Genomic DNA, 22,536 nt, shown 5'->3' with positions numbered 1-22,536 from the left:
CATGCCTTTCGCATGGTCAGTGTCCGTGGGCTTCTGGCTTTGTGGTTTTCTGAACCCTAAACCTAGGCCTAGGCATAGGCTTAGGCGTAGGCGTAACCCTAACCCTAACCCTAACCCTAGCTTGAGCCAGAAATCGGGTTGTGAGCCGTGGCGAGTTCCAAGCAGAAAGAAGAAGAGGGGGCAAGGTTTTGGCTGTGCCCTGCTCAACTTGGCATGCCTTTCGCATGGCCAGTGTCCCTGGAGCTCCTGGCTTTGTGGTTTTCTGAACCCTAAACCTAGGCCTAGGCGGAGGCTTAGGCGCAGGCGTAACCCTAACCCTAACCCTAACCCTAGCTTGAGCCAGAAATCCGGAAGTGGGCTGTGGTGAGTTCCAAGCAGAAAGAAGAAGAGGGAGCAAAGTTTTGGCTTTTCCGTGCTCAACTTGGCATGCCTTTCGCATGGTCAGTGTCCGTGGGCTTCTGGCTTTGTGGTTTTCTGAACCCTAAACCTAGGTCTTGGCGTAGGCGTAACCCTAACCCTAGCTTGAGCCAGAAATCGAGCATTGGGCTGTGGTGAGTTCCAAGCAGGAAGAAGGAAGAGGGCGCAAGGTTTTGGGCTGTGCTGCGCTCACCTTGGCATGCCTTTTGCATAGTGAGTATCCCTGGAGCTCTGGGCTCGGTGGTTCTCTGTACCCTAACCCTAGGCGTTACCCTAACCCTGACCCTGACCCTAACCCTAACCCTAGCTTGAGCCAGAAATCCAGCAGTGGGCTGTGGTGAGTTCCGAGCAGGAAGAAGAAGAGGGGGCAAGGTTTTGGCTGTGCCCTGCTCAACTTTGCATGCCTTTCACATGTCCAGTGTCCCTGGAGCTCCTGCCTTTGTGGATTTCGCAGCCCTAATCCTTGGCATAATCCTAGTGCTAACCCTAACCCTAACCCTAGCTTGAGCCAGAAATCTGGCATTGGGCTGTGGTGAGTTCCGAGCAGGAAGAAGAAGAGGGGGCAAGGTTTTGGCTGTGCCCTGCTCAACTTGGCATGCCTTTCGCATGGCCAGTGTCCCTGGAGCTCCTGGCTTTGTGGTTTTCTGAACCCTAAACCTAGGCCTAGGCGGAGGCTTAGGCGCAGGCGTAACCCTAACCCTAACCCTAACCCTAGCTTGAGCCAGAAATCCGGAAGTGGGCTGTGGTGAGTTCCAAGCAGAAAGAAGAAGAGGGAGCAAAGTTTTGGCTGCGCACTGCTCAACTTGGCATGCCTTTCGCATGGTCAGTGTCCGTGGAGTTCCTGGCTTTGTGGTTTTCTGAACCCTAAACCTAGGCCTAGGCATAGTCTTAGGCGTAGGCGTAACCCTAACCCTAACCCTAACCCTAGCTTGAGCCAGAAATCCGGAAGTGGGCTGTGGTGAGTTCCGAGCAGGAAGAAGAAGAGGGAGCCAAGTTTTGGCTGCGCACTGCTCAACTTTGCATGCATCTCACATGTCCAGTGTCCCTGGAGCTGCTGGCTCTGTGGTTTTCTCAACCCTAATCCTAGGCATAACCCTAACCCTAGCTTGAGCCAGAAACCAGGCATTGGGCTGTGGTGAGTTCCAAGCAGGAAAAAGAAGAGGCGGCAAGCTTTTGACATTTCCGTGCTCAACTTTGTATGCCTTTTGCATGGCCAGTGTCCCTGGAGCTCCTGGCTTTGTGGTTTTCTGAACACTAAACCTAGGCTTAGGCATAGGCGTAACCCTGACCCTAACCCTAACCCTAGCTTGAGCCAGAAATCTGGCATTGGGCTGTGGTGAGTTCCGAGCAGGAAGAAGAAGAGGGGGCAAGGTTTTGGCTGTGCCCTGCTCAACTTTGCATGCCTTTCACATGTCCAGTGTCCCTGGAGCTCCTGCCTTTGTGGATTTCGCAGCCCTAATCCTTGGCATAATCCTAGTGCTAACCCTAACCCTAACCCTAGCTTGAGCCAGAAATCTGGCATTGGGCTGTGGTGAGTTCCGAGCAGGAAGAAGAAGAGGGGGCAAGGTTTTGGCTGTGCCCTGCTCAACTTGGCATGCCTTTCGCATGGCCAGTGTCCCTGGAGCTCCTGGCTTTGTGGTTTTCTGAACCCTAAACCTAGGCCTAGGCGGAGGCTTAGGCGCAGGCGTAACCCTAACCCTAACCCTAACCCTAGCTTGAGCCAGAAATCCGGCGGTGGGCTGTGGTGAGTTCCAAGCAGAAAGAAGAAGAGGGAGCAAGGTTTTGGCTTTTCCGTGCTCAACTTGGCATGCCTTTCGCATGGTCAGTGTCCGTGGAGCTCCTGGCTTTGTGGTTTTCTGAACACTAAACCTAGGTCTTGGCGTAGGCGTAACCCTAACCCTAGCTTGAGCCAGAAATCGAGCATTGGGCTGTGGTGAGTTCCAAGCAGGAAGAAGAAGAGGGAGCAAGGTTTTGGGCTGTGCTGCGCTCACCTTGGCATGCCTTTTGCATAGTGAGTATCCCTGGAGCTCTGGGCTCGGTGGTTCTCTGTACCCTAACCCTAGGCGTTACCCTAACCCTGACCCTGACCCTAACCCTAACCCTAACCCTAGCTTGAGCCAGAAATCCAGCAGTGGGCTGTGGTGAGTTCTGAGCAGGAAGAAGAAGAGGGGGCAAGGTTTTGGCTGTGCCCTGCTCAACTTTGCATGCCTTTCACATGTCCAGTGTCCCTGGAGCTCCTGCCTTTGTGGATTTCGCAGCCCTAATCCTTGGCATAATCCTAGTGCTAACCCTAACCCTAACCCTAGCTTGAGCCAGAAATTGGGTTGTGGGCCTTGGCGAGTCCCAAGCAGAAAGAAGAAGAGGGAGCAAGGTTTTGGCTTTTCCGTGCTCAACTTGGCATGCCTTTCGCATGGTCAGTGTCCGTGGGCTTCTGGCTTTGTGGTTTTCTGAACCCTAAACCTAGGCCTAGGCATAGGCTTAGGCGTAGGCGTAACCCTAACCCTAACCCTAACCCTAGCTTGAGCCAGAAATCGGGTTGTGAGCCGTGGCGAGTTCCAAGCAGAAAGAAGAAGAGGGGGCAAGGTTTTGGCTGTGCCCTGCTCAACTTGGCATGCCTTTCGCATGGTCAGTGTCCCTGGAGCTCCTGGCTTTGTGGTTTTCTGAACCCTAAACCTAGGCCTAGGCGGAGGCTTAGGCGCAGGCGTAACCCTAACCCTAACCCTAACCCTAGCTTGAGCCAGAAATCCGGAAGTGGGCTGTGGTGAGTTCCAAGCAGAAAGAAGAAGAGGGGGCAAGGTTTTGGCTGTGCCCTGCTCAACTTGGCATGCCTTTCGCATGGTCAGTGTCCCTGGAGCTCCTGCCTTTGTGGTTTTCTGAACCCTAAACCTAGGCCTAGGCATAGGCTTAGGTGCAGGCGTAACCCTAACCCTAACCCTAGCTTGAGCCAGAAATCCGGCGGTGGGCTGTGGTGAGTTCCGAGCAGGAAGAAGAAGAGGGAGCCAAGTTTTGGCTGCGCACTGCTCAACTTTGCATGCATCTCACATGTCCAGTGTCCCTGGAGCTGCTGGCTCTGTGGTTTTCTCAACCCTAATCCTAGGCATAACCCTAACCCTAGCTTGAGCCAGAAACCAGGCATTGGGCTGTGGTGAGTTCCAAGCAGGAAAAAGAAGAGGGGGCAAGGTTTTGGCTTTTCCGTGCTCAACTTTGTATGACTTTCGCATGGCCAGTGTCCCTGGAGCTCCTGCCTTTGTGGTTTTCTGAACCCTAAACCTAGGCTTAGGCATAGGCGTAACCCTAACCCTAACCCTGACCCTAGCTTGAGCCAGAAATCGGGTTGTGAGCCGTGGCGAGTTCCAAGCAGAAAGAAGAAGAGGGGGCAAGGTTTTGGCTGTGCCCTGCTCAACTTGGCATGCCTTTCGCATGGCCAGTGTCCGTGGAGTTCCTGGCTTTGTGGTTTTCTGAACCCTAAACCTAGGCCTAGGCATAGGCTTAGGCGTAGGCGTAACCCTAACCCTAACCCTAACCCTAGCTTGAGCCAGAAATCCGGAAGTGGGCTGTGGTGAGTTCCGAGCAGGAAGAAGAAGAGGGAGCCAAGTTTTGGCTGCGCACTGCTCAACTTTGCATGCATCTCACATGTCCAGTGTCCCTGGAGCTGCTGGCTCTGTGGTTTTCTCAACCCTAATCCTAGGCATAACCCTAACCCTAGCTTGAGCCAGAAACCAGGCATTGGGCTGTGGTGAGTTCCAAGCAGGAAAAAGAAGAGGCGGCAAGCTTTTGACATTTCCGTGCTCAACTTTGTATGCCTTTCGCATGGCCAGTGTCTCTGGAGCTCCTGGCTTTGTGGTTTTCTGAACCCTAAACCTAGGCTTAGGCATAGGCGTAACCCTGACCCTAACCCTAACCCTAGCTTGAGCCAGAAATCCAGCAGTGGGCTGTGGTGAGTTCTGAGCAGGAAGAAGAAGAGGGGGCAAGGTTTTGGCTGTGCCCTGCTCAACTTTGCATGCCTTTCACATGTCCAGTGTCCCTGGAGCTCCTGCCTTTGTGGATTTCGCAGCCCTAATCCTTGGCATAATCCTAGTGCTAACCCTAACCCTAACCCTAGCTTGAGCCAGAAATCTGGCATTGGGCTGTGGTGAGTTCCGAGCAGGAAGAAGAAGAGGGGGCAAGGTTTTGGCTGTGCCCTGCTCAACTTGGCATGCCTTTCGCATGGCCAGTGTCCCTGGAGCTCCTGGCTTTGTGGTTTTCTGAACCCTAAACCTAGGCCTAGGCGGAGGCTTAGGCGCAGGCGTAACCCTAACCCTAACCCTAACCCTAGCTTGAGCCAGAAATCCGGCGGTGGGCTGTGGTGAGTTCCAAGCAGAAAGAAGAAGAGGGAGCAAGCTTTTGGCTTTTCCGTGCTCAACTTGGCATGCCTTTCGCATGGTCAGTGTCCGTGGAGCTCCTGGCTTTGTGGTTTTCTGAACACTAAACCTAGGTCTTGGCGTAGGCGTAACCCTAACCCTAGCTTGAGCCAGAAATCGAGCATTGGGCTGTGGTGAGTTCCAAGCAGGAAGAAGAAGAGGGAGCAAGGTTTTGGGCTGTGCTGCGCTCACCTTGGCATGCCTTTTGCATAGTGAGTATCCCTGGAGCTCTGGGCTCGGTGGTTCTCTGTACCCTAACCCTAGGCGTTACCCTAACCCTGACCCTGACCCTAACCCTAACCCTAACCCTAGCTTGAGCCAGAAATCCAGCAGTGGGCTGTGGTGAGTTCTGAGCAGGAAGAAGAAGAGGGGGCAAGGTTTTGGCTGTGCCCTGCTCAACTTTGCATGCCTTTCACATGTCCAGTGTCCCTGGAGCTCCTGCCTTTGTGGATTTCGCAGCCCTAATCCTTGGCATAATCCTAGTGCTAACCCTAACCCTAACCCTAGCTTGAGCCAGAAATTGGGTTGTGGGCCTTGGCGAGTCCCAAGCAGAAAGAAGAAGAGGGAGCAAGGTTTTGGCTTTTCCGTGCTCAACTTGGCATGCCTTTCGCATGGTCAGTGTCCGTGGGCTTCTGGCTTTGTGGTTTTCTGAACCCTAAACCTAGGCCTAGGCATAGGCTTAGGCGTAGGCGTAACCCTAACCCTAACCCTAACCCTAGCTTGAGCCAGAAATCGGGTTGTGAGCCGTGGCGAGTTCCAAGCAGAAAGAAGAAGAGGGGGCAAGGTTTTGGCTGTGCCCTGCTCAACTTGGCATGCCTTTCGCATGGCCAGTGTCCCTGGAGCTCCTGGCTTTGTGGTTTTCTGAACCCTAAACCTAGGCCTAGGCGGAGGCTTAGGCGCAGGCGTAACCCTAACCCTAACCCTAACCCTAGCTTGAGCCAGAAATCCGGAAGTGGGCTGTGGTGAGTTCCAAGCAGAAAGAAGAAGAGGGAGCAAAGTTTTGGCTTTTCCGTGCTCAACTTGGCATGCCTTTCGCATGGTCAGTGTCCGTGGGCTTCTGGCTTTGTGGTTTTCTGAACCCTAAACCTAGGTCTTGGCGTAGGCGTAACCCTAACCCTAGCTTGAGCCAGAAATCGAGCATTGGGCTGTGGTGAGTTCCAAGCAGGAAGAAGGAAGAGGGCGCAAGGTTTTGGGCTGTGCTGCGCTCACCTTGGCATGCCTTTTGCATAGTGAGTATCCCTGGAGCTCTGGGCTCAGTGGTTCTCTGTACCCTAACCCTAGGCGTTACCCTAACCCTGACCCTGACCCTAACCCTAACCCTAGCTTGAGCCAGAAATCCAGCAGTGGGCTGTGGTGAGTTCTGAGCAGGAAGAAGAAGAGGGGGCAAGGTTTTGGCTGTGCCCTGCTCAACTTTGCATGCCTTTCACATGTCCAGTGTCCCTGGAGCTCCTGCCTTTGTGGATTTCGCAGCCCTAATCCTTGGCATAATCCTAGTGCTAACCCTAACCCTAACCCTAGCTTGAGCCAGAAATCCAGCAGTGGGCTGTGGTGAGTTCCGAGCAGGAAGAAGAAGAGGGGGCAAGGTTTTGGCTGTGCCCTGCTCAACTTGGCATGCCTTTCGCATGGCCAGTGTCCCTGGAGCTCCTGGCTTTGTGGTTTTCTGAACCCTAAACCTAGGCCTAGGCGGAGGCTTAGGCGCAGGCGTAACCCTAACCCTAACCCTAACCCTAGCTTGAGCCAGAAATCCGGAAGTGGGCTGTGGTGAGTTCCAAGCAGAAAGAAGAAGAGGGAGCAAAGTTTTGGCTGCGCACTGCTCAACTTGGCATGCCTTTCGCATGGTCAGTGTCCGTGGAGTTCCTGGCTTTGTGGTTTTCTGAACCCTAAACCTAGGCCTAGGCATAGTCTTAGGCGTAGGCGTAACCCTAACCCTAACCCTAACCCTAGCTTGAGCCAGAAATCCGGAAGTGGGCTGTGGTGAGTTCCGAGCAGGAAGAAGAAGAGGGAGCCAAGTTTTGGCTGCGCACTGCTCAACTTTGCATGCATCTCACATGTCCAGTGTCCCTGGAGCTGCTGGCTCTGTGGTTTTCTCAACCCTAATCCTAGGCATAACCCTAACCCTAGCTTGAGCCAGAAACCAGGCATTGGGCTGTGGTGAGTTCCAAGCAGGAAAAAGAAGAGGCGGCAAGCTTTTGACATTTCCGTGCTCAACTTTGTATGCCTTTTGCATGTCCAGTGTCCCTGGAGCTCCTGGCTTTGTGGTTTTCTGAACACTAAACCTAGGCTTAGGCATAGGCGTAACCCTGACCCTAACCCTAACCCTAGCTTGAGCCAGAAATCTGGCATTGGGCTGTGGTGAGTTCCGAGCAGGAAGAAGAAGAGGGGGCAAGGTTTTGGCTGTGCCCTGCTCAACTTTGCATGCCTTTCACATGTCCAGTGTCCCTGGAGCTCCTGCCTTTGTGGGTTTCGCAGCCCTAATCCTTGGCATAATCCTAGTGCTAACCCTAACCCTAACCCTAGCTTGAGCCAGAAATCTGGCATTGGGCTGTGGTGAGTTCCGAGCAGGAAGAAGAAGAGGGGGCAAGGTTTTGGATGTGCCCTGCTCAACTTGGCATGCCTTTCGCATGGCCAGTGTCACTGGAGCTCCTGGCTTTGTGGTTTTCTGAACCCTAAACCTAGGCCTAGGCGGAGGCTTAGGCGCAGGCGTAACCCTAACCCTAACCCTAACCCTAGCTTGAGCCAGAAATCCGGCGGTGGGCTGTGGTGAGTTCCAAGCAGAAAGAAGAAGAGGGAGCAAGCTTTTGGCTTTTCCGTGCTCAACTTGGCATGCCTTTCGCATGGTCAGTGTCCGTGGAGCTCCTGGCTTTGTGGTTTTCTGAACACTAAACCTAGGTCTTGGCGTAGGCGTAACCCTAACCCTAGCTTGAGCCAGAAATCGAGCATTGGGCTGTGGTGAGTTCCAAGCAGGAAGAAGAAGAGGGAGCAAGGTTTTGGGCTGTGCTGCGCTCACCTTGGCATGCCTTTTGCATAGTGAGTATCCCTGGAGCTCTGGGCTCGGTGGTTCTCTGTACCCTAACCCTAGGCGTTACCCTAACCCTGACCCTGACCCTAACCCTAACCCTAACCCTAGCTTGAGCCAGAAATCCAGCAGTGGGCTGTGGTGAGTTCTGAGCAGGAAGAAGAAGAGGGGGCAAGGTTTTGGCTGTGCCCTGCTCAACTTTGCATGCCTTTCACATGTCCAGTGTCCCTGGAGCTCCTGCCTTTGTGGATTTCGCAGCCCTAATCCTTGGCATAATCCTAGTGCTAACCCTAACCCTAACCCTAGCTTGAGCCAGAAATTGGGTTGTGGGCCTTGGCGAGTCCCAAGCAGAAAGAAGAAGAGGGAGCAAGGTTTTGGCTTTTCCGTGCTCAACTTGGCATGCCTTTCGCATGGTCAGTGTCCGTGGGCTTCTGGCTTTGTGGTTTTCTGAACCCTAAACCTAGGCCTAGGCATAGGCTTAGGCGTAGGCGTAACCCTAACCCTAACCCTAACCCTAGCTTGAGCCAGAAATCGGGTTGTGAGCCGTGGCGAGTTCCAAGCAGAAAGAAGAAGAGGGGGCAAGCTTTTGGCTGTGCCCTGCTCAACTTGGCATGCCTTTCGCATGGTCAGTGTCCCTGGAGCTCCTGGCTTTGTGGTTTTCTGAACCCTAAACCTAGGCCTAGGCGGAGGCTTAGGCGCAGGCGTAACCCTAACCCTAACCCTAACCCTAGCTTGAGCCAGAAATCCGGAAGTGGGCTGTGGTGAGTTCCAAGCAGAAAGAAGAAGAGGGGGCAAGGTTTTGGCTGTGCCCTGCTCAACTTGGCATGCCTTTCGCATGGCCAGTGTCCCTGGAGCTCCTGCCTTTGTGGTTTTCTGAACCCTAAACCTAGGCCTAGGCATAGGCTTAGGTGCAGGCGTAACCCTAACCCTAACCCTAGCTTGAGCCAGAAATCCGGCGGTGGGCTGTGGTGAGTTCCGAGCAGGAAGAAGAAGAGGGAGCCAAGTTTTGGCTGCGCACTGCTCAACTTTGCATGCATCTCACATGTCCAGTGTCCCTGGAGCTGCTGGCTCTGTGGTTTTCTCAACCCTAATCCTAGGCATAACCCTAACCCTAGCTTGAGCCAGAAACCAGGCATTGGGCTGTGGTGAGTTCCAAGCAGGAAAAAGAAGAGGGGGCAAGGTTTTGGCTTTTCCGTGCTCAACTTTGTATGACTTTCGCATGGCCAGTGTCCCTGGAGCTCCTGCCTTTGTGGTTTTCTGAACCCTAAACCTAGGCTTAGGCATAGGCGTAACCCTAACCCTAACCCTAACCCTAGCTTGAGCCAGAAATCGGGTTGTGAGCCGTGGCGAGTTCCAAGCAGAAAGAAGAAGAGGGGGCAAGGTTTTGGCTGTGCCCTGCTCAACTTGGCATGCCTTTCGCATGGCCAGTGTCCGTGGAGTTCCTGGCTTTGTGGTTTTCTGAACCCTAAACCTAGGCCTAGGCATAGGCTTAGGCGTAGGCGTAACCCTAACCCTAACCCTAACCCTAGCTTGAGCCAGAAATCCGGAAGTGGGCTGTGGTGAGTTCCGAGCAGGAAGAAGAAGAGGGAGCCAAGTTTTGGCTGCGCACTGCTCAACTTTGCATGCATCTCACATGTCCAGTGTCCCTGGAGCTGCTGGCTCTGTGGTTTTCTCAACCCTAATCCTAGGCATAACCCTAACCCTAGCTTGAGCCAGAAACCAGGCATTGGGCTGTGGTGAGTTCCAAGCAGGAAAAAGAAGAGGCGGCAAGCTTTTGACATTTCCGTGCTCAACTTTGTATGCCTTTCGCATGGCCAGTGTCTCTGGAGCTCCTGGCTTTGTGGTTTTCTGAACACTAAACCTAGGCTTAGGCATAGGCGTAACCCTGACCCTAACCCTAACCCTAGCTTGAGCCAGAAATCCAGCAGTGGGCTGTGGTGAGTTCTGAGCAGGAAGAAGAAGAGGGGGCAAGGTTTTGGCTGTGCCCTGCTCAACTTTGCATGCCTTTCACATGTCCAGTGTCCCTGGAGCTCCTGCCTTTGTGGATTTCGCAGCCCTAATCCTTGGCATAATCCTAGTGCTAACCCTAACCCTAACCCTAGCTTGAGCCAGAAATCTGGCATTGGGCTGTGGTGAGTTCCGAGCAGGAAGAAGAAGAGGGGGCAAGGTTTTGGCTGTGCCCTGCTCAACTTGGCATGCCTTTCGCATGGCCAGTGTCCCTGGAGCTCCTGGCTTTGTGGTTTTCTGAACCCTAAACCTAGGCCTAGGCGGAGGCTTAGGCTCAGGCGTAACCCTAACCCTAACCCTAACCCTAGCTTGAGCCAGAAATCCGGCGGTGGGCTGTGGTGAGTTCCAAGCAGAAAGAAGAAGAGGGAGCAAGGTTTTGGCTTTTCCGTGCTCAACTTTGCATGCCTTTCGCATGGTCAGTGTCCGTGGAGCTCCTGGCTTTGTGGTTTTCTGAACACTAAACCTAGGTCTTGGCGTAGGCGTAACCCTAACCCTAGCTTGAGCCAGAAATCGAGCATTGGGCTGTGGTGAGTTCCAAGCAGGAAGAAGAAGAGGGCGCAAGGTTTTGGGCTGTGCTGCGCTCACCTTGGCATGCCTTTTGCATAGTGAGTATCCCTGGAGCTCTGGGCTCGGTGGTTCTCTGTACCCTAACCCTAGGCATTACCCTAACCCTGACCCTGACCCTAACCCTAACCCTAACCCTAGCTTGAGCCAGAAATCCAGCAGTGGGCTGTGGTGAGTTCTGAGCAGGAAGAAGAAGAGGGGGCAAGGTTTTGGCTGTGCCCTGCTCAACTTTGCATGCCTTTCACATGTCCAGTGTCCCTGGAGCTCCTGCCTTTGTGGATTTCGCAGCCCTAATCCTTGGCATAATCCTAGTGCTAACCCTAACCCTAACCCTAGCTTGAGCCAGAAATTGGGTTGTGGGCCTTGGCGAGTCCCAAGCAGAAAGAAGAAGAGGGAGCAAGGTTTTGGCTTTTCCGTGCTCAACTTGGCATGCCTTTCGCATGGTCAGTGTCCGTGGGCTTCTGGCTTTGTGGTTTTCTGAACCCTAAACCTAGGCCTAGGCATAGGCTTAGGCGTAGGCGTAACCCTAACCCTAACCCTAACCCTAGCTTGAGCCAGAAATCGGGTTGTGAGCCGTGGCGAGTTCCAAGCAGAAAGAAGAAGAGGGGGCAAGGTTTTGGCTGTGCCCTGCTCAACTTGGCATGCCTTTCGCATGGCCAGTGTCCCTGGAGCTCCTGGCTTTGTGATTTTCTGAACCCTAAACCTAGGCCTAGGCGGAGGCTTAGGCGCAGGCGTAACCCTAACCCTAACCCTAACCCTAGCTTGAGCCAGAAATCCGGCGGTGGGCTGTGGTGAGTTCCAAGCAGAAAGAAGAAGAGGGAGCAAAGTTTTGGCTTTTCCGTGCTCAACTTGGCATGCCTTTCGCATGGTCAGTGTCCGTGGGCTTCTGGCTTTGTGGTTTTCTGGACCCTAAACCTAGGTCTTGGCGTAGGCGTAACCCTAACCCTAGCTTGAGCCAGAAATCGAGCATTGGGCTGTGGTGAGTTCCAAGCAGGAAGAAGGAAGAGGGCGCAAGGTTTTGGGCTGTGCTGCGCTCACCTTGGCATGCCTTTTGCATAGTGAGTATCCCTGGAGCTCTGGGCTCGGTGGTTCTCTGTACCCTAACCCTAGGCGTTACCCTAACCCTGACCCTGACCCTAACCCTAACCCTAGCTTGAGCCAGAAATCCGGAAGTGGGCTGTGGTGAGTTCCAAGCAGAAAGAAGAAGAGGGAGCAAAGTTTTGGCTGCGCACTGCTCAACTTGGCATGCCTTTCGCATGGTCAGTGTCCGTGGAGTTCCTGGCTTTGTGGTTTTCTGAACCCTAAACCTAGGCCTAGGCATAGGCTTAGGCGTAGGCGTAACCCTAACCCTAACCCTAACCCTAGCTTGAGCCAGAAATCCGGAAGTGGGCTGTGGTGAGTTCCGAGCAGGAAGAAGAAGAGGGAGCCAAGTTTTGGCTGCGCACTGCTCAACTTTGCATGCATCTCACATGTCCAGTGTCCCTGGAGCTGCTGGCTCTGTGGTTTTCTCAACCCTAATCCTAGGCATAACCCTAACCCTAGCTTGAGCCAGAAACCAGGCATTGGGCTGTGGTGAGTTCCAAGCAGGAAAAAGAAGAGGCGGCAAGCTTTTGACATTTCCGTGCTCAACTTTGTATGCCTTTTGCATGGCCAGTGTCCCTGGAGCTCCTGGCTTTGTGGTTTTCTGAACACTAAACCTAGGCTTAGGCATAGGCGTAACCCTGACCCTAACCCTAACCCTAGCTTGAGCCAGAAATCTGGCATTGGGCTGTGGTGAGTTCCGAGCAGGAAGAAGAAGAGGGGGCAAGGTTTTGGCTGTGCCCTGCTCAACTTTGCATGCCTTTCACATGTCCAGTGTCCCTGGAGCTCCTGCCTTTGTGGGTTTCGCAGCCCTAATCCTTGGCATAATCCTAGTGCTAACCCTAACCCTAACCCTAGCTTGAGCCAGAAATCTGGCATTGGGCTGTGGTGAGTTCCGAGCAGGAAGAAGAAGAGGGGGCAAGGTTTTGGCTGTGCCCTGCTCAACTTGGCATGCCTTTCGCATGGCCAGTGTCCCTGGAGCTCCTGGCTTTGTGGTTTTCTGAACCCTAAACCTAGGCCTAGGCGGAGGCTTAGGCGCAGGCGTAACCCTAACCCTAACCCTAACCCTAGCTTGAGCCAGAAATCCGGCGGTGGGCTGTGGTGAGTTCCAAGCAGAAAGAAGAAGAGGGAGCAAGCTTTTGGCTTTTCCGTGCTCAACTTGGCATGCCTTTCGCATGGTCAGTGTCCGTGGAGCTCCTGGCTTTGTGGTTTTCTGAACACTAAACCTAGGTCTTGGCGTAGGCGTAACCCTAACCCTAGCTTGAGCCAGAAATCGAGCATTGGGCTGTGGTGAGTTCCAAGCAGGAAGAAGAAGAGGGAGCAAGGTTTTGGGCTGTGCTGCGCTCACCTTGGCATGCCTTTTGCATAGTGAGTATCCCTGGAGCTCTGGGCTCGGTGGTTCTCTGTACCCTAACCCTAGGCGTTACCCTAACCCTGACCCTGACCCTGACCCTAACCCTAACCCTAGCTTGAGCCAGAAATCCAGCAGTGGGCTGTGGTGAGTTCTGAGCAGGAAGAAGAAGAGGGGGCAAGGTTTTGGCTGTGCCCTGCTCAACTTTGCATGCCTTTCACATGTCCAGTGTCCCTGGAGCTCCTGCCTTTGTGGATTTCGCAGCCCTAATCCTTGGCATAATCCTAGTGCTAACCCTAACCCTAACCCTAGCTTGAGCCAGAAATTGGGTTGTGGGCCTTGGCGAGTCCCAAGCAGAAAGAAGAAGAGGGAGCAAGGTTTTGGCTTTTCCGTGCTCAACTTGGCATGCCTTTCGCATGGTCAGTGTCCGTGGGCTTCTGGCTTTGTGGTTTTCTGAACCCTAAACCTAGGCCTAGGCATAGGCTTAGGCGTAGGCGTAACCCTAACCCTAACCCTAACCCTAGCTTGAGCCAGAAATCGGGTTGTGAGCCGTGGCGAGTTCCAAGCAGAAAGATGAAGAGGGGGCAAGGTTTTGGCTGTGCCCTGCTCAACTTGGCATGCCTTTCGCATGGCCAGTGTCCCTGGAGCTCCTGGCTTTGTGGTTTTCTGAACCCTAAACCTAGGCCTAGGCGGAGGCTTAGGCGCAGGCGTAACCCTAACCCTAACCCTAACCCTAGCTTGAGCCAGAAATCCGGAAGTGGGCTGTGGTGAGTTCCAAGCAGAAAGAAGAAGAGGGAGCAAAGTTTTGGCTTTTCCGTGCTCAACTTGGCATGCCTTTCGCATGGTCAGTGTCCGTGGGCTTCTGGCTTTGTGGTTTTCTGAACCCTAAACCTAGGTCTTGGCGTAGGCGTAACCCTAACCCTAGCTTGAGCCAGAAATCGAGCATTGGGCTGTGGTGAGTTCCAAGCAGGAAGAAGGAAGAGGGCGCAAGGTTTTGGGCTGTGCTGCGCTCACCTTGGCATGCCTTTTGCATAGTGAGTATCCCTGGAGCTCTGGGCTCGGTGGTTCTCTGTACCCTAACCCTAGGCGTTACCCTAACCCTGACCCTGACCCTAACCCTAACCCTAGCTTGAGCCAGAAATCCAGCAGTGGGCTGTGGTGAGTTCCGAGCAGGAAGAAGAAGAGGGGGCAAGGTTTTGGCTGTGCCCTGCTCAACTTTGCATGCCTTTCACATGTCCAGTGTCCCTGGAGCTCCTGCCTTTGTGGATTTCGCAGCCCTAATCCTTGGCATAATCCTAGTGCTAACCCTAACCCTAACCCTAGCTTGAGCCAGAAATCTGGCATTGGGCTGTGGTGAGTTCCGAGCAGGAAGAAGAAGAGGGGGCAAGGTTTTGGCTGTGCCCTGCTCAACTTGGCATGCCTTTCGCATGGCCAGTGTCCCTGGAGCTCCTGGCTTTGTGGTTTTCTGAACCCTAAACCTAGGCCTAGGCGGAGGCTTAGGCGCAGGCGTAACCCTAACCCTAACCCTAACCCTAGCTTGAGCCAGAAATCCGGAAGTGGGCTGTGGTGAGTTCCAAGCAGAAAGAAGAAGAGGGAGCAAAGTTTTGGCTGCGCACTGCTCAACTTGGCATGCCTTTCGCATGGTCAGTGTCCGTGGAGTTCCTGGCTTTGTGGTTTTCTGAACCCTAAACCTAGGCCTAGGCATAGTCTTAGGCGTAGGCGTAACCCTAACCCTAACCCTAACCCTAGCTTGAGCCAGAAATCCGGAAGTGGGCTGTGGTGAGTTCCGAGCAGGAAGAAGAAGAGGGAGCCAAGTTTTGGCTGCGCACTGCTCAACTTTGCATGCATCTCACATGTCCAGTGTCCCTGGAGCTGCTGGCTCTGTGGTTTTCTCAACCCTAATCCTAGGCATAACCCTAACCCTAGCTTGAGCCAGAAACCAGGCATTGGGCTGTGGTGAGTTCCAAGCAGGAAAAAGAAGAGGCGGCAAGCTTTTGACATTTCCGTGCTCAACTTTGTATGCCTTTTGCATGGCCAGTGTCCCTGGAGCTCCTGGCTTTGTGGTTTTCTGAACACTAAACCTAGGCTTAGGCATAGGCGTAACCCTGACCCTAACCCTAACCCTAGCTTGAGCCAGAAATCTGGCATTGGGCTGTGGTGAGTTCCGAGCAGGAAGAAGAAGAGGGGGCAAGGTTTTGGCTGTGCCCTGCTCAACTTTGCATGCCTTTCACATGTCCAGTGTCCCTGGAGCTCCTGCCTTTGTGGGTTTCGCAGCCCTAATCCTTGGCATAATCCTAGTGCTAACCCTAACCCTAACCCTAGCTTGAGCCAGAAATCTGGCATTGGGCTGTGGTGAGTTCCGAGCAGGAAGAAGAAGAGGGGGCAAGGTTTTGGCTGTGCCCTGCTCAACTTGGCATGCCTTTCGCATGGCCAGTGTCCCTGGAGCTCCTGGCTTTGTGGTTTTCTGAACCCTAAACCTAGGCCTAGGCGGAGGCTTAGGCGCAGGCGTAACCCTAACCCTAACCCTAACCCTAGCTTGAGCCAGAAATCCGGCGGTGGGCTGTGGTGAGTTCCAAGCAGAAAGAAGAAGAGGGAGCAAGCTTTTGGCTTTTCCGTGCTCAACTTGGCATGCCTTTCGCATGGTCAGTGTCCGTGGAGCTCCTGGCTTTGTGGTTTTCTGAACACTAAACCTAGGTCTTGGCGTAGGCGTAACCCTAACCCTAGCTTGAGCCAGAAATCGAGCATTGGGCTGTGGTGAGTTCCAAGCAGGAAGAAGAAGAGGGAGCAAGGTTTTGGGCTGTGCTGCGCTCACCTTGGCATGCCTTTTGCATAGTGAGTATCCCTGGAGCTCTGGGCTCGGTGGTTCTCTGTACCCTAACCCTAGGCGTTACCCTAACCCTGACCCTGACCCTAACCCTAACCCTAACCCTAGCTTGAGCCAGAAATCCAGCAGTGGGCTGTGGTGAGTTCTGAGCAGGAAGAAGAAGAGGGGGCAAGGTTTTGGCTGTGCCCTGCTCAACTTTGCATGCCTTTCACATGTCCAGTGTCCCTGGAGCTCCTGCCTTTGTGGATTTCGCAGCCCTAATCCTTGGCATAATCCTAGTGCTAACCCTAACCCTAACCCTAGCTTGAGCCAGAAATTGGGTTGTGGGCCTTGGCGAGTCCCAAGCAGAAAGAAGAAGAGGGAGCAAGGTTTTGGCTTTTCCGTGCTCAACTTGGCATGCCTTTCGCATGGTCAGTGTCCGTGGGCTTCTGGCTTTGTGGTTTTCTGAACCCTAAACCTAGGCCTAGGCATAGGCTTAGGCGTAGGCGTAACCCTAACCCTAACCCTAACCCTAGCTTGAGCCAGAAATCGGGTTGTGAGCCGTGGCGAGTTCCAAGCAGAAAGAAGAAGAGGGGGCAAGGTTTTGGCTGTGCCCTGCTCAACTTGGCATGCCTTTCGCATGGTCAGTGTCCCTGGAGCTCCTGGCTTTGTGGTTTTCTGAACCCTAAACCTAGGCCTAGGCGGAGGCTTAGGCGCAGGCGTAACCCTAACCCTAACCCTAACCCTAGCTTGAGCCAGAAATCCGGAAGTGGGCTGTGGTGAGTTCCAAGCAGAAAGAAGAAGAGGGGGCAAGGTTTTGGCTGTGCCCTGCTCAACTTGGCATGCCTTTCGCATGGCCAGTGTCCCTGGAGCTCCTGCCTTTGTGGTTTTCTGAACCCTAAACCTAGGCCTAGGCATAGGCTTAGGTGCAGGCGTAACCCTAACCCTAACCCTAGCTTGAGCCAGAAATCCGGCGGTGGGCTGTGGTGAGTTCCGAGCAGGAAGAAGAAGAGGGAGCCAAGTTTTGGCTGCGCACTGCTCAACTTGGCATGCATCTCACATGTCCAGTGTCCCTGGAGCTGCTGGCTCTGTGGTTTTCTCAACCCTAATCCTAGGCATAACCCTAACCCTAGCTTGAGCCAGAAACCAGGCATTGGGCTGTGGTGAGTTCCAAGCAGGAAAAAGAAGAGGGGGCAAGGTTTTGGCTGTGCCCTGCTCAACTTTGCATGCCTTTCACATGTCCAGTGTCCCTGGAGCTCCTGCCTTTGTGGGTTTCGCAGCCCTAATCCTTGGCATAATCCTAGTGCTAACCCTAACCCTAACCCTAGCTTGAGCCAGAAATCTGGCATTGGGCTGTGGTGAGTTCCGAGCAGGAAGAAGAAGAGGGGGCAAGGTTTTGGCTGTGCCCTGCTCAACTTGGCATGCCTTTCGCATGGCCAGTGTCCCTGGAGCTCCTGGCTTTGTGGTTTTCTGAACCCTAAACCTAGGCCTAGGCGGAGGCTTAGGCGCAGGCGTAACCCTAACCCTAACCCTAACCCTAGCTTGAGCCAGAAATCCGGCGGTGGGCTGTGGTGAGTTCCAAGCAGAAAGAAGAAGAGGGAGCAAGCTTTTGGCTTTTCCGTGCTCAACTTGGCATGCCTTTCGCATGGTCAGTGTCCGTGGAGCTCCTGGCTTTGTGGTTTTCTGAACACTAAACCTAGGTCTTGGCGTAGGCGTAACCCTAACCCTAGCTTGAGCCAGAAATCGAGCATTGGGCTGTGGTGAGTTCCAAGCAGGAAGAAGAAGAGGGAGCAAGGTTTTGGGCTGTGCTGCGCTCACCTTGGCATGCCTTTTGCATAGTGAGTATCCCTGGAGCTCTGGGCTCGGTGGTTCTCTGTACCCTAACCCTAGGCGTTACCCTAACCCTGACCCTGACCCTGACCCTAACCCTAACCCTAGCTTGAGCCAGAAATCCAGCAGTGGGCTGTGGTGAGTTCTGAGCAGGAAGAAGAAGAGGGGGCAAGGTTTTGGCTGTGCCCTGCTCAACTTTGCATGCCTTTCACATGTCCAGTGTCCCTGGAGCTCCTGCCTTTGTGGATTTCGCAGCCCTAATCCTTGGCATAATCCTAGTGCTAACCCTAACCCTAACCCTAGCTTGAGCCAGAAATTGGGTTGTGGGCCTTGGCGAGTCCCAAGCAGAAAGAAGAAGAGGGAGCAAGGTTTTGGCTTTTCCGTGCTCAACTTGGCATGCCTTTCGCATGGTCAGTGTCCGTGGGCTTCTGGCTTTGTGGTTTTCTGAACCCTAAACCTAGGCCTAGGCATAGGCTTAGGCGTAGGCGTAACCCTAACCCTAACCCTAACCCTAGCTTGAGCCAGAAATCGGGTTGTGAGCCGTGGCGAGTTCCAAGCAGAAAGATGAAGAGGGGGCAAGGTTTTGGCTGTGCCCTGCTCAACTTGGCATGCCTTTCGCATGGCCAGTGTCCCTGGAGCTCCTGGCTTTGTGGTTTTCTGAACCCTAAACCTAGGCCTAGGCGGAGGCTTAGGCGCAGGCGTAACCCTAACCCTAACCCTAACCCTAGCTTGAGCCAGAAATCCGGAAGTGGGCTGTGGTGAGTTCCAAGCAGAAAGAAGAAGAGGGAGCAAAGTTTTGGCTTTTCCGTGCTCAACTTGGCATGCCTTTCGCATGGTCAGTGTCCGTGGGCTTCTGGCTTTGTGGTTTTCTGAACCCTAAACCTAGGTCTTGGCGTAGGCGTAACCCTAACCCTAGCTTGAGCCAGAAATCGAGCATTGGGCTGTGGTGAGTTCCAAGCAGGAAGAAGGAAGAGGGCGCAAGGTTTTGGGCTGTGCTGCGCTCACCTTGGCATGCCTTTTGCATAGTGAGTATCCCTGGAGCTCTGGGCTCGGTGGTTCTCTGTACCCTAACCCTAGGCGTTACCCTAACCCTGACCCTGACCCTAACCCTAACCCTAGCTTGAGCCAGAAATCCAGCAGTGGGCTGTGGTGAGTTCCGAGCAGGAAGAAGAAGAGGGGGCAAGGTTTTGGCTGTGCCCTGCTCAACTTTGCATGCCTTTCACATGTCCAGTGTCCCTGGAGCTCCTGCCTTTGTGGATTTCGCAGCCCTAATCCTTGGCATAATCCTAGTGCTAACCCTAACCCTAACCCTAGCTTGAGCCAGAAATCTGGCATTGGGCTGTGGTGAGTTCCGAGCAGGAAGAAGAAGAGGGGGCAAGGTTTTGGCTGTGCCCTGCTCAACTTGGCATGCCTTTCGCATGGCCAGTGTCCCTGGAGCTCCTGGCTTTGTGGTTTTCTGAACCCTAAACCTAGGCCTAGGCGGAGGCTTAGGCGCAGGCGTAACCCTAACCCTAACCCTAACCCTAGCTTGAGCCAGAAATCCGGAAGTGGGCTGTGGTGAGTTCCAAGCAGAAAGAAGAAGAGGGAGCAAAGTTTTGGCTGCGCACTGCTCAACTTGGCATGCCTTTCGCATGGTCAGTGTCCGTGGAGTTCCTGGCTTTGTGGTTTTCTGAACCCTAAACCTAGGCCTAGGCATAGTCTTAGGCGTAGGCGTAACCCTAACCCTAACCCTAACCCTAGCTTGAGCCAGAAATCCGGAAGTGGGCTGTGGTGAGTTCCGAGCAGGAAGAAGAAGAGGGAGCCAAGTTTTGGCTGCGCACTGCTCAACTTTGCATGCATCTCACATGTCCAGTGTCCCTGGAGCTGCTGGCTCTGTGGTTTTCTCAACCCTAATCCTAGGCATAACCCTAACCCTAGCTTGAGCCAGAAACCAGGCATTGGGCTGTGGTGAGTTCCAAGCAGGAAAAAGAAGAGGCGGCAAGCTTTTGACATTTCCGTGCTCAACTTTGTATGCCTTTTGCATGGCCAGTGTCCCTGGAGCTCCTGGCTTTGTGGTTTTCTGAACACTAAACCTAGGCTTAGGCATAGGCGTAACCCTGACCCTAACCCTAACCCTAGCTTGAGCCAGAAATCTGGCATTGGGCTGTGGTGAGTTCCGAGCAGGAAGAAGAAGAGGGGGCAAGGTTTTGGCTGTGCCCTGCTCAACTTTGCATGCCTTTCACATGTCCAGTGTCCCTGGAGCTCCTGCCTTTGTGGGTTTCGCAGCCCTAATCCTTGGCATAATCCTAGTGCTAACCCTAACCCTAACCCTAGCTTGAGCCAGAAATCTGGCATTGGGCTGTGGTGAGTTCCGAGCAGGAAGAAGAAGAGGGGGCAAGGTTTTGGCTGTGCCCTGCTCAACTTGGCATGCCTTTCGCATGGCCAGTGTCCCTGGAGCTCCTGGCTTTGTGGTTTTCTGAACCCTAAACCTAGGCCTAGGCGGAGGCTTAGGCGCAGGCGTAACCCTAACCCTAACCCTAACCCTAGCTTGAGCCAGAAATCCGGCGGTGGGCTGTGGTGAGTTCCAAGCAGAAAGAAGAAGAGGGAGCAAGCTTTTGGCTTTTCCGTGCTCAACTTGGCATGCCTTTCGCATGGTCAGTGTCCGTGGAGCTCCTGGCTTTGTGGTTTTCTGAACACTAAACCTAGGTCTTGGCGTAGGCGTAACCCTAACCCTAGCTTGAGCCAGAAATCGAGCATTGGGCTGTGGTGAGTTCCAAGCAGGAAGAAGAAGAGGGAGCAAGGTTTTGGGCTGTGCTGCGCTCACCTTGGCATGCCTTTTGCATAGTGAGTATCCCTGGAGCTCTGGGCTCGGTGGTTCTCTGTACCCTAACCCTAGGCGTTACCCTAACCCTGACCCTGACCCTAACCCTAACCCTAACCCTAGCTTGAGCCAGAAATCCAGCAGTGGGCTGTGGTGAGTTCTGAGCAGGAAGAAGAAGAGGGGGCAAGGTTTTGGCTGTGCCCTGCTCAACTTTGCATGCCTTTCACATGTCCAGTGTCCCTGGAGCTCCTGCCTTTGTGGATTTCGCAGCCCTAATCCTTGGCATAATCCTAGTGCTAACCCTAACCCTAACCCTAGCTTGAGCCAGAAATTGGGTTGTGGGCCTTGGCGAGTCCCAAGCAGAAAGAAGAAGAGGGAGCAAGGTTTTGGCTTTTCCGTGCTCAACTTGGCATGCCTTTCGCATGGTCAGTGTCCGTGGGCTTCTGGCTTTGTGGTTTTCTGAACCCTAAACCTAGGCCTAGGCATAGGCTTAGGCGTAGGCGTAACCCTAACCCTAACCCTAACCCTAGCTTGAGCCAGAAATCGGGTTGTGAGCCGTGGCGAGTTCCAAGCAGAAAGAAGAAGAGGGGGCAAGGTTTTGGCTGTGCCCTGCTCAACTTGGCATGCCTTTCGCATGGTCAGTGTCCCTGGAGCTCCTGGCTTTGTGGTTTTCTGAACCCTAAACCTAGGCCTAGGCGGAGGCTTAGGCGCAGGCGTAACCCTAACCCTAACCCTAACCCTAGCTTGAGCCAGAAATCCGGAAGTGGGCTGTGGTGAGTTCCAAGCAGAAAGAAGAAGAGGGGGCAAGGTTTTGGCTGTGCCCTGCTCAACTTGGCATGCCTTTCGCATGGCCAGTGTCCCTGGAGCTCCTGCCTTTGTGGTTTTCTGAACCCTAAACCTAGGCCTAGGCATAGGCTTAGGTGCAGGCGTAACCCTAACCCTAACCCTAGCTTGAGCCAGAAATCCGGCGGTGGGCTGTGGTGAGTTCCGAGCAGGAAGAAGAAGAGGGAGCCAAGTTTTGGCTGCGCACTGCTCAACTTGGCATGCATCTCACATGTCCAGTGTCCCTGGAGCTGCTGGCTCTGTGGTTTTCTCAACCCTAATCCTAGGCATAACCCTAACCCTAGCTTGAGCCAGAAACCAGGCATTGGGCTGTGGTGAGTTCCAAGCAGGAAAAAGAAGAGGGGGCAAGGTTTTGGCTTTTCCGTGCTCAACTTTGTATGACTTTCGCATGGCCAGTGTCCCTGGAGCTCCTGGCTTTGTGGTTTTCTGAACCCTAAACCTAGGCTTAGGCATAGGCGTAACCCTAACCCTAACCCTGACCCTAGCTTGAGCCAGAAATCGGGTTGTGAGCCGTGGCGAGTTCCAAGCAGAAAGAAGAAGAGGGGGCAAGGTTTTGGCTGTGCCCTGCTCAACTTGGCATGCCTTTCGCATGGCCAGTGTCCGTGGAGTTCCTGGCTTTGTGGTTTTCTGAACCCTAAACCTAGGCCTAGGCATAGGCTTAGGCGTAGGCGTAACCCTAACCCTAACCCTAACCCTAGCTTGAGCCAGAAATCCGGAAGTGGGCTGTGGTGAGTTCCGAGCAGGAAGAAGAAGAGGGAGCCAAGTTTTGGCTGCGCACTGCTCAACTTTGCATGCATCTCACATGTCCAGTGTCCCTGGAGCTGCTGGCTCTGTGGTTTTCTCAACCCTAATCCTAGGCATAACCCTAACCCTAGCTTGAGCCAGAAACCAGGCATTGGGCTGTGGTGAGTTCCAAGCAGGAAAAAGAAGAGGCGGCAAGCTTTTGACATTTCCGTGCTCAACTTTGTATGCCTTTCGCATGGCCAGTGTCTCTGGAGCTCCTGGCTTTGTGGTTTTCTGAACACTAAACCTAGGCTTAGGCATAGGCGTAACCCTGACCCTAACCCTAACCCTAGCTTGAGCCAGAAATCCAGCAGTGGGCTGTGGTGAGTTCTGAGCAGGAAGAAGAAGAGGGGGCAAGGTTTTGGCTGTGCCCTGCTCAACTTTGCATGCCTTTCACATGTCCAGTGTCCCTGGAGCTCCTGCCTTTGTGGATTTCGCAGCCCTAATCCTTGGCATAATCCTAGTGCTAACCCTAACCCTAACCCTAGCTTGAGCCAGAAATCTGGCATTGGGCTGTGGTGAGTTCCGAGCAGGAAGAAGAAGAGGGGGCAAGGTTTTGGCTGTGCCCTGCTCAACTTGGCATGCCTTTCGCATGGCCAGTGTCCCTGGAGCTCCTGGCTTTGTGGTTTTCTGAACCCTAAA

The sequence above is a fragment of the Coloeus monedula genome (assembly GCF_965178545.1).
Source record: "Coloeus monedula genome assembly, chromosome: 8".
NCBI lineage: Eukaryota > Metazoa > Chordata > Aves > Passeriformes > Corvidae > Coloeus > Coloeus monedula.
Note: the sequence above shows the minus strand (reverse complement) of the source record.